At 46.9% G+C, this 6,320-nt stretch overlaps 1 non-coding gene across 1 annotated transcript; it reads left to right on the forward strand.

Moving 5' to 3' along the window:
* The first annotated feature begins 2,947 nt into the window (after positions 1–2,947).
* Positions 2,948–3,050, forward strand: LOC113458485. The gene has a single exon (XR_003378861.1). It is a non-coding gene; the product is annotated as a U6 spliceosomal RNA (small nuclear RNA).
* The last annotated feature ends 3,270 nt before the right edge of the window (positions 3,051–6,320 follow it).

Consider the following 6,320-nt stretch of genomic DNA (forward strand, 5'->3'; position numbering starts at 1 on the left):
GGTAGATTCCGTGTGAAGCTCCACCCAGCAGAACCCAGAGGACGCAACATTGTTCCCAAACCTGCCAGCCTCAGATGTCAGCCGCCCGTCAAACCCTAACTTTGGTCATTAGCAACCAATACAGTTGGTTCAGCCTACAAATATTAAAACACCAGCCTATCCTAGATGAGACTCTCAGCCCTGCTAGCCCAGATCACAGCCCTGCTTAAGCAAAGTTATCAGCAGCCACCCCACGCCACGCCTTCCTGGCCTGTGCAGCTGAGACCTTCAAGTTCAGTTTCCTGGCTTTCTCCACCTGCTTGGTGTAACCAAAGGACAGTGAGGGGCTGCTTTAGCAAAACGAAAATGTAATTGCCTGACCAGTAAAAACCGCTCCTGTATGTAACGCCAGTAATAGATTTTTTAAGCCTCGGTGCTGACACACTCTTCTACTTTCGTGGTTATTATCCGTCCACTTCCCAACCTGAAGAGGTTAGATTGTTTAAAGATTTGTTAGCTATGAGCCGCTTAAGGAAGGCCAAGTATAAACTCCCAGCTAATTGAAAAATAGCATTTTATCAGATTCTCCCCCGATATTATATTGTAATGGTTGTACTTAGAGGACTCTCAATACTTCAGTAAGTGGTGAAATTAAAAAAATCACATCTTCGGGGCTTTACAGAAAATGTGGCTGTTCCCAATTTATACTGCTTTTTTAACCATTATTTTCTTATATTTCCCACAATGCCTCGGATCAGAAGCAAGCAGAAACTGAGTGATTACCCCAAAGTGTGCTAGATGAACTGGAAAAAGTCTATTCAAACAAAGCTCATTAGTTCTGATACCTCCAGGGCTATGACAAATTAAGCCGCGGCTGTGTGTGCTCGCAGACAAAAGGGTGATGCCGAAAACTCGGGCTGAGCTAGGCACTGTGTCAATAAATTCCCCTGAAAAAGGTAAAAACTACAATTGGAGCTAAAATGGAATCCCTTTAAGGAGCGTGTACAAAATAGATCATCCGTTCTTTCTTGAGTACGTCTATGAACCCGCCTGTGATGAATTATTGCAGCCGAGGAGGTGGCCACTCCGCAGGGGCCGCCTGGCCAGGTGCACAAGGGAGGTGTTGGCTAAATTCACCCTCTTCCGTTTGCAAAGACTTGGCCCTGCCCAGAGGAAAGTATTCCAAACCCAACAGGCAGGGCGTACGCTTCCAAAGCCCAGATATCCAGGGCTCTGACTGCCTTCTGGATCCCAAGTGAGAGCCCATGTTATTCCCAAAGCCAGGCAGACAGCCGCCAGCTTGGAATGGTCTCACAACCTTAAGAGAACCTTGTCTTCTCAGCCAGGAGAGAGTTGTGCGCTATAAACAAGGGCTATATCCTTCCTGGTCTGTGGGTCCATTTCATAAGGGAACTCCTAGAAGTGTAAAAAGTATTTGTAAGCAATCTGGCCACAGGGGCTTTTATAAATATTTACTGGATGGATGGATGGATGGATGGATGGATGGATGGATGGATGGATGGATGGATGGACAAGACATTCAGGTAGGACCACATGAGTATACTAGTTAGCCTTGATTACAGTTTTCATTTGAATAAAAGACCCCCGGATCATTAGTAAAGCACACTTCCCAGCCTGTTTGGAAGGGAGGTTCCACACATGATTGGCATGTAAAACAACAACTGGGGGAGATCCACTCTGAATGTGGGAGCCAATGCCCAGCAGATTGGAGACTCAGAGGAAAGGGGTGACTTGGGTGTTTCTATCTGTCTCTGCCTATCTATCTATAGAGATGTATCTATTCTCTCTCTCTCTCTCTTCTTCTTCTTCTCTCTTGCCTTCCTGCCCACCTTGAGGGCACTCTCATTGTGAATTAGTTAATCCCAAACTGTCAAGGTCAGAAAAATCCCCAATTCCCCAATCCCTAGAAAACAAGGGCCACTCAAGGATCCATAGTCTTTTTGTCCCTGACACTGTTTCCTTTGAAGCACCCAAGTATGTTATCAGCCCAGTCCCTGGAGGTCTCTGGGGTCACAGGCTCTGGTGTAGTTAAACTCAGACCTGGTAGCCACAGGGAAAACAAGACAAAGAAGTGGGAGGGGCTTACGGTGTGAGCTTGCAGCAACTCCCAAGTCCAGACCCACTTTCTCCATGTCACGGTCACAGATGGCAGACAGCACGCCAATGCCAACAGAATAAACTCTTCGACCCTTTTCTTTACTTCTGCGCTGTGTCCCTATCTCTCTCGGTTCCCCTACCCAACCATCTACCCGTTTAGTAGATGTAAAATATGATCGTGTAATTTTCGTTCATAGCAGTTTGAGGGCCAGAGGGATGTGGCAATACTCCCCTCTGCTATCCCCTTGACACTCAGTAGGTCTCAGTGAAACTCTATGTGCCTTTCAACACATCACCACATCCTTCATGCTTCAAGTTGTCGGCCCTGACAGACATCCGCAGTCACTAAGCCCAGAATCCAAGTGCCTTCCGCTGTCCAGACAACTCCAGAGAAAGCATCTGTAGCTAAGGAAAAGCCGCAAGCATGAGTCTGAGTTTTCGCTTTTGTCTTCCTAACATTGAGAGATAGGTGGGAAGAAAATGAGGTGTCACATGTGATCTGAGTTTTCCCATCGCCCCCATCAAAACACGTCTGGAGGGTTGAGCGGTTCAGAGAATTCTGTCCTCCATAGGATCGTGTCTCTGAAGTGCTGGTACTCCTCTGCTGAGTGCTGTTTTGGAATATGGAACCTTCTAGACATGGGACCAAGGTGGTAGACATTGGGCCAGAGACATGGGGCTCCAGGATTCCTAGGTTGCTTCATTCCAGTATTGTGCCTATGCAAAGAAAAGTGCCTGACACAAAGTGGTGTGTTCTTTACACATCTGTTCCTTTGATTTAAGAAAAAAGCATGGCCAAAGCAACTTTAATTTGGGCTCATGGTTCCAGAGGTGTAAGAGTTCATCATGAGTGCTCAGTTCGCAGCACAGACACTTAAATTGGAATGATACAGAGATTAGCATTGGCCCTGCACAAGAATGACACACAAAGTCATGAAGTGTTCCATGTTTTTCCTTTTCTCTCTTAAATCTTGTTTTATTGGGGGAATGCAGGGGCAAAGGGTAGAGGTGAAGGGACAGGTAAGTGAATGGAATCAAGATACATGGTGCAAAAGACACAGAGGATAGATAGATAGATAGATAGATAGATAGATAGATAGATAGATAGATAGATAGATAGATAGATAGATAGATAATAGGTAGATAATAAAATAGTTCATTGTGGCAGGGAAGCATGGCCCCAAGCAGTAGGAGCAGATAGTTGAGAGCTCAAATCTTCAAACCTAAGCGAGCAAGCCGGAAACAGGAAATAAACAGGAGGTGGGGCAGGACTATGAACATGACATCCCCCTGGTTACATACTTCCTCTTACAAGGCTCAACATCCCATAACCTGTCCAGACAGCACCACCAGCCGGAGATCAAGTGTTAGAGTCCCCGAGCCTATGAGGGATGCTTCTCATTCAAACCACCACAAGAGGGGAAGGTTGCAGAGATAAGCTTCTAGGGGTGACCAGGGACACCCGGATCTCACCCTATACCTGGCTTCCCACTATCCCACAGAACTCATGCACCACCAGACTGAGAAGGATTCTCAGAAAAGAAATAATAACTGGAGGCTGAGAGAGCCAGATCCCTATCAGCCCCACCCGAAAGCTTCAGAGAAATACAGGGTAGCCAGACGCCTGGGAGGTAGGCTCAGGCAGGTGGAAGAACACAGGATGAGGAGTCGCCAGGCATAGCCCTACCATGGAGCCATGAGAGGTGGCTGGGCAGCAGCATGGAAAGGTGCTCGACTTGCCACAATGTCTGGGTACCAGCCACTCCCACACCTCAAGGGAACACAATTGAGGAACCCCCAACTACCTGTGCTTCCCCAGAATTGATTAGATTGCTGCCACTTGGCACAGGAGGGTTTGAAGTAACTGTTTGCTTGCAGTGTCGCAATTTTCTTTACGCTTCTTTAAGTCTGACTTTGAGAAGTGACCATTCAGTCACCCCCACCACACACGATGCTGGACAGTGTCACCTCCAAGAGATAGAACCTTCCTTCTCAGGGGTGTTGGAGAAAGGACACAAGATTCCAGTACAGCTAGTAATTCCTGATACCTAGATTCAAAAGTCAGTATGGAGGGAGGAGGGCATACCAAGAGCATGACAGTTTGGGGCATGCAGCATTTGCTTTCTGGAACATCTATAATTTTTGAGGTTGCTAGCTGTCTTTGTTCAAAGAACTGCATGTATGCACGTGCAGGCAGGGGAAAGGGACCGCTACATATACTATTACAAGGGGGAGTTATGCATAACCCCAAACCAAATAGGATCCCAGGTTAAATTTTCTCCTAGGCAAATGTTTATAGCAACTGAAGTCAGTGGGTAGCAACACCCTAGAATGGCTTTGGTGACCAACACAGCTTCCGTCTGGGATGAGCAAGGTGTCCCAAGCCCAACCCTCCTCCGTCAGGGGTATGGGAATGGCTGTGATGGACATAGAACAGCCTTTCCTTCCAGAAAGCTGAGTCCAAGTATGCTATAGGCCAAAGACATCTGACAGAGTGCTTCCCACCATCATGCCCGGGACTAGGGCAGTGCCACATCCACCCGGTAAAATTTCCTTAAGTTGGCATTCATTTCTTGAATGTTTCAAAGCAAAATTTTACTTGGAAACCACATATTTCACTGTGTTCATGGATTCTGTACTTTTTAAAACTTCTTCAGGACCTGTGTGCTGGCACACCTTTAATCCCAGTACTCAGGAGGCAGAGGCAGGCAGATGTCTGAGTTCTCGGTCAGTCTGGTCTACAGAGGGAGTTCTAGGTCAGCCAGTGCTGCTCATAGAAACCCTGCACAGAGAAATAATAATAATAATAATAATAATAATAATAATAATAATAATAATATTCACCAGGCAAAACAAGTTCACCTAGCTACAATGTGTTGGTAAACTCTAGAATGCCCCCTTCCCCATTAGACTAGTATTTTGATAACTTGGTGTTGGCTTGGGCTACTATTTTGAAGGCTGTGAAACTTGTAGGGGCGATAGCCTGACATATGGAAGTAGGTTCCTAGGGGAGGATCCTTGAAGATATACCAGCCCCTGGTTATGAAACAGACGGGCATGGGAGACAGTTTGGGGCTATGCATCCCCTCTAGTAATAATGCCTTAACCTGCATGTTCACACACTTCCTTCTCCAGACAATGAACCTAGCAAGCCCAAAGCCCATCCCATCCCCACGACCTGTATCAGGTGCCCCAAACTCCCACCTCTGAACAACAGTATAATTTTCTTCTTGTCCTGGCAACAATTAAATTTAGAGTTTCTATTCAAGTGTGTTCTCAATGTATCCAGGTATGAAGAACAGAATGAAGGGATGATCCACCCTGAACTGGTTGTGGGTGCATATGAATGAGACATAACTACGTCCTCTGGCAACCATTTGTGGAGAATCCCTTATTTAGCACGTTATGCCTGTGCATAACTGGACATGCATATGACTAAAGTCAGAAGCATCATGGGAAGGGACATGCACAGAAGGAAAAAAATGAATATATGATCTAATCTATCAGTCAAAATGGAGCCCAAACTATAGCAACCAGCCCCTCTTTCTTTTGAACCCCACAAAAGGAAGCACAAAAAGGTAGTCGAGGCCCTTCTGCGCTCTCTGTGCTGAAGCCTGCTGTCAGTTCTGACGTCCTCTTTCACCTGTACTGCAGGTTTGCACTGAGTGAAGCCACCTTGTGTTCGTGAGCCCTTGTGTTCAGTCCTTTGACTGAGAGGCCAACAACCTGGAAACACCAGGCTCAGACTCCAACCACACTAACAGTTCCAGCCACGACTCCAGTTCTGGTCCATGCGGACAAACCTTGGCCACAATTTCTGCCACCAGACAGGTACTCGGCTATGCTGTCCCTGCTATGATAGACTGAGACCTCCGAAACCATGAGCCACGATAAAGTCTTTCCCTCCTCAGCTTGTTTCAGTCAGCTGTTGTCACTGTGCTGAGAAATGAGACACACACAGAAACTACCCACCTACTAGGCACAAGGCAGCCCACCTACTAGGCACAAGGTACACCACCTACTAAATACAAGGCAGCCCACCTACTAGGCACAAGGTACACCACCTACTAAGTACAAGGCAGCCCACCTACTAGGCACAAGGTAACCCACCTACTAGGCACAAGGCAGCCCACATACTAGGCACGAGGTAACCCACCTACTAGGCACAAGGCAGCCCATCTACTAAGCACAAGGTAGCCCACCTACTAGGCACAAAACAACAC

This window comes from Microtus ochrogaster, unplaced genomic scaffold (assembly GCF_000317375.1).
Source record: "Microtus ochrogaster isolate Prairie Vole_2 unplaced genomic scaffold, MicOch1.0 UNK32, whole genome shotgun sequence".
NCBI classification, from domain to species: domain Eukaryota; kingdom Metazoa; phylum Chordata; class Mammalia; order Rodentia; family Cricetidae; genus Microtus; species Microtus ochrogaster.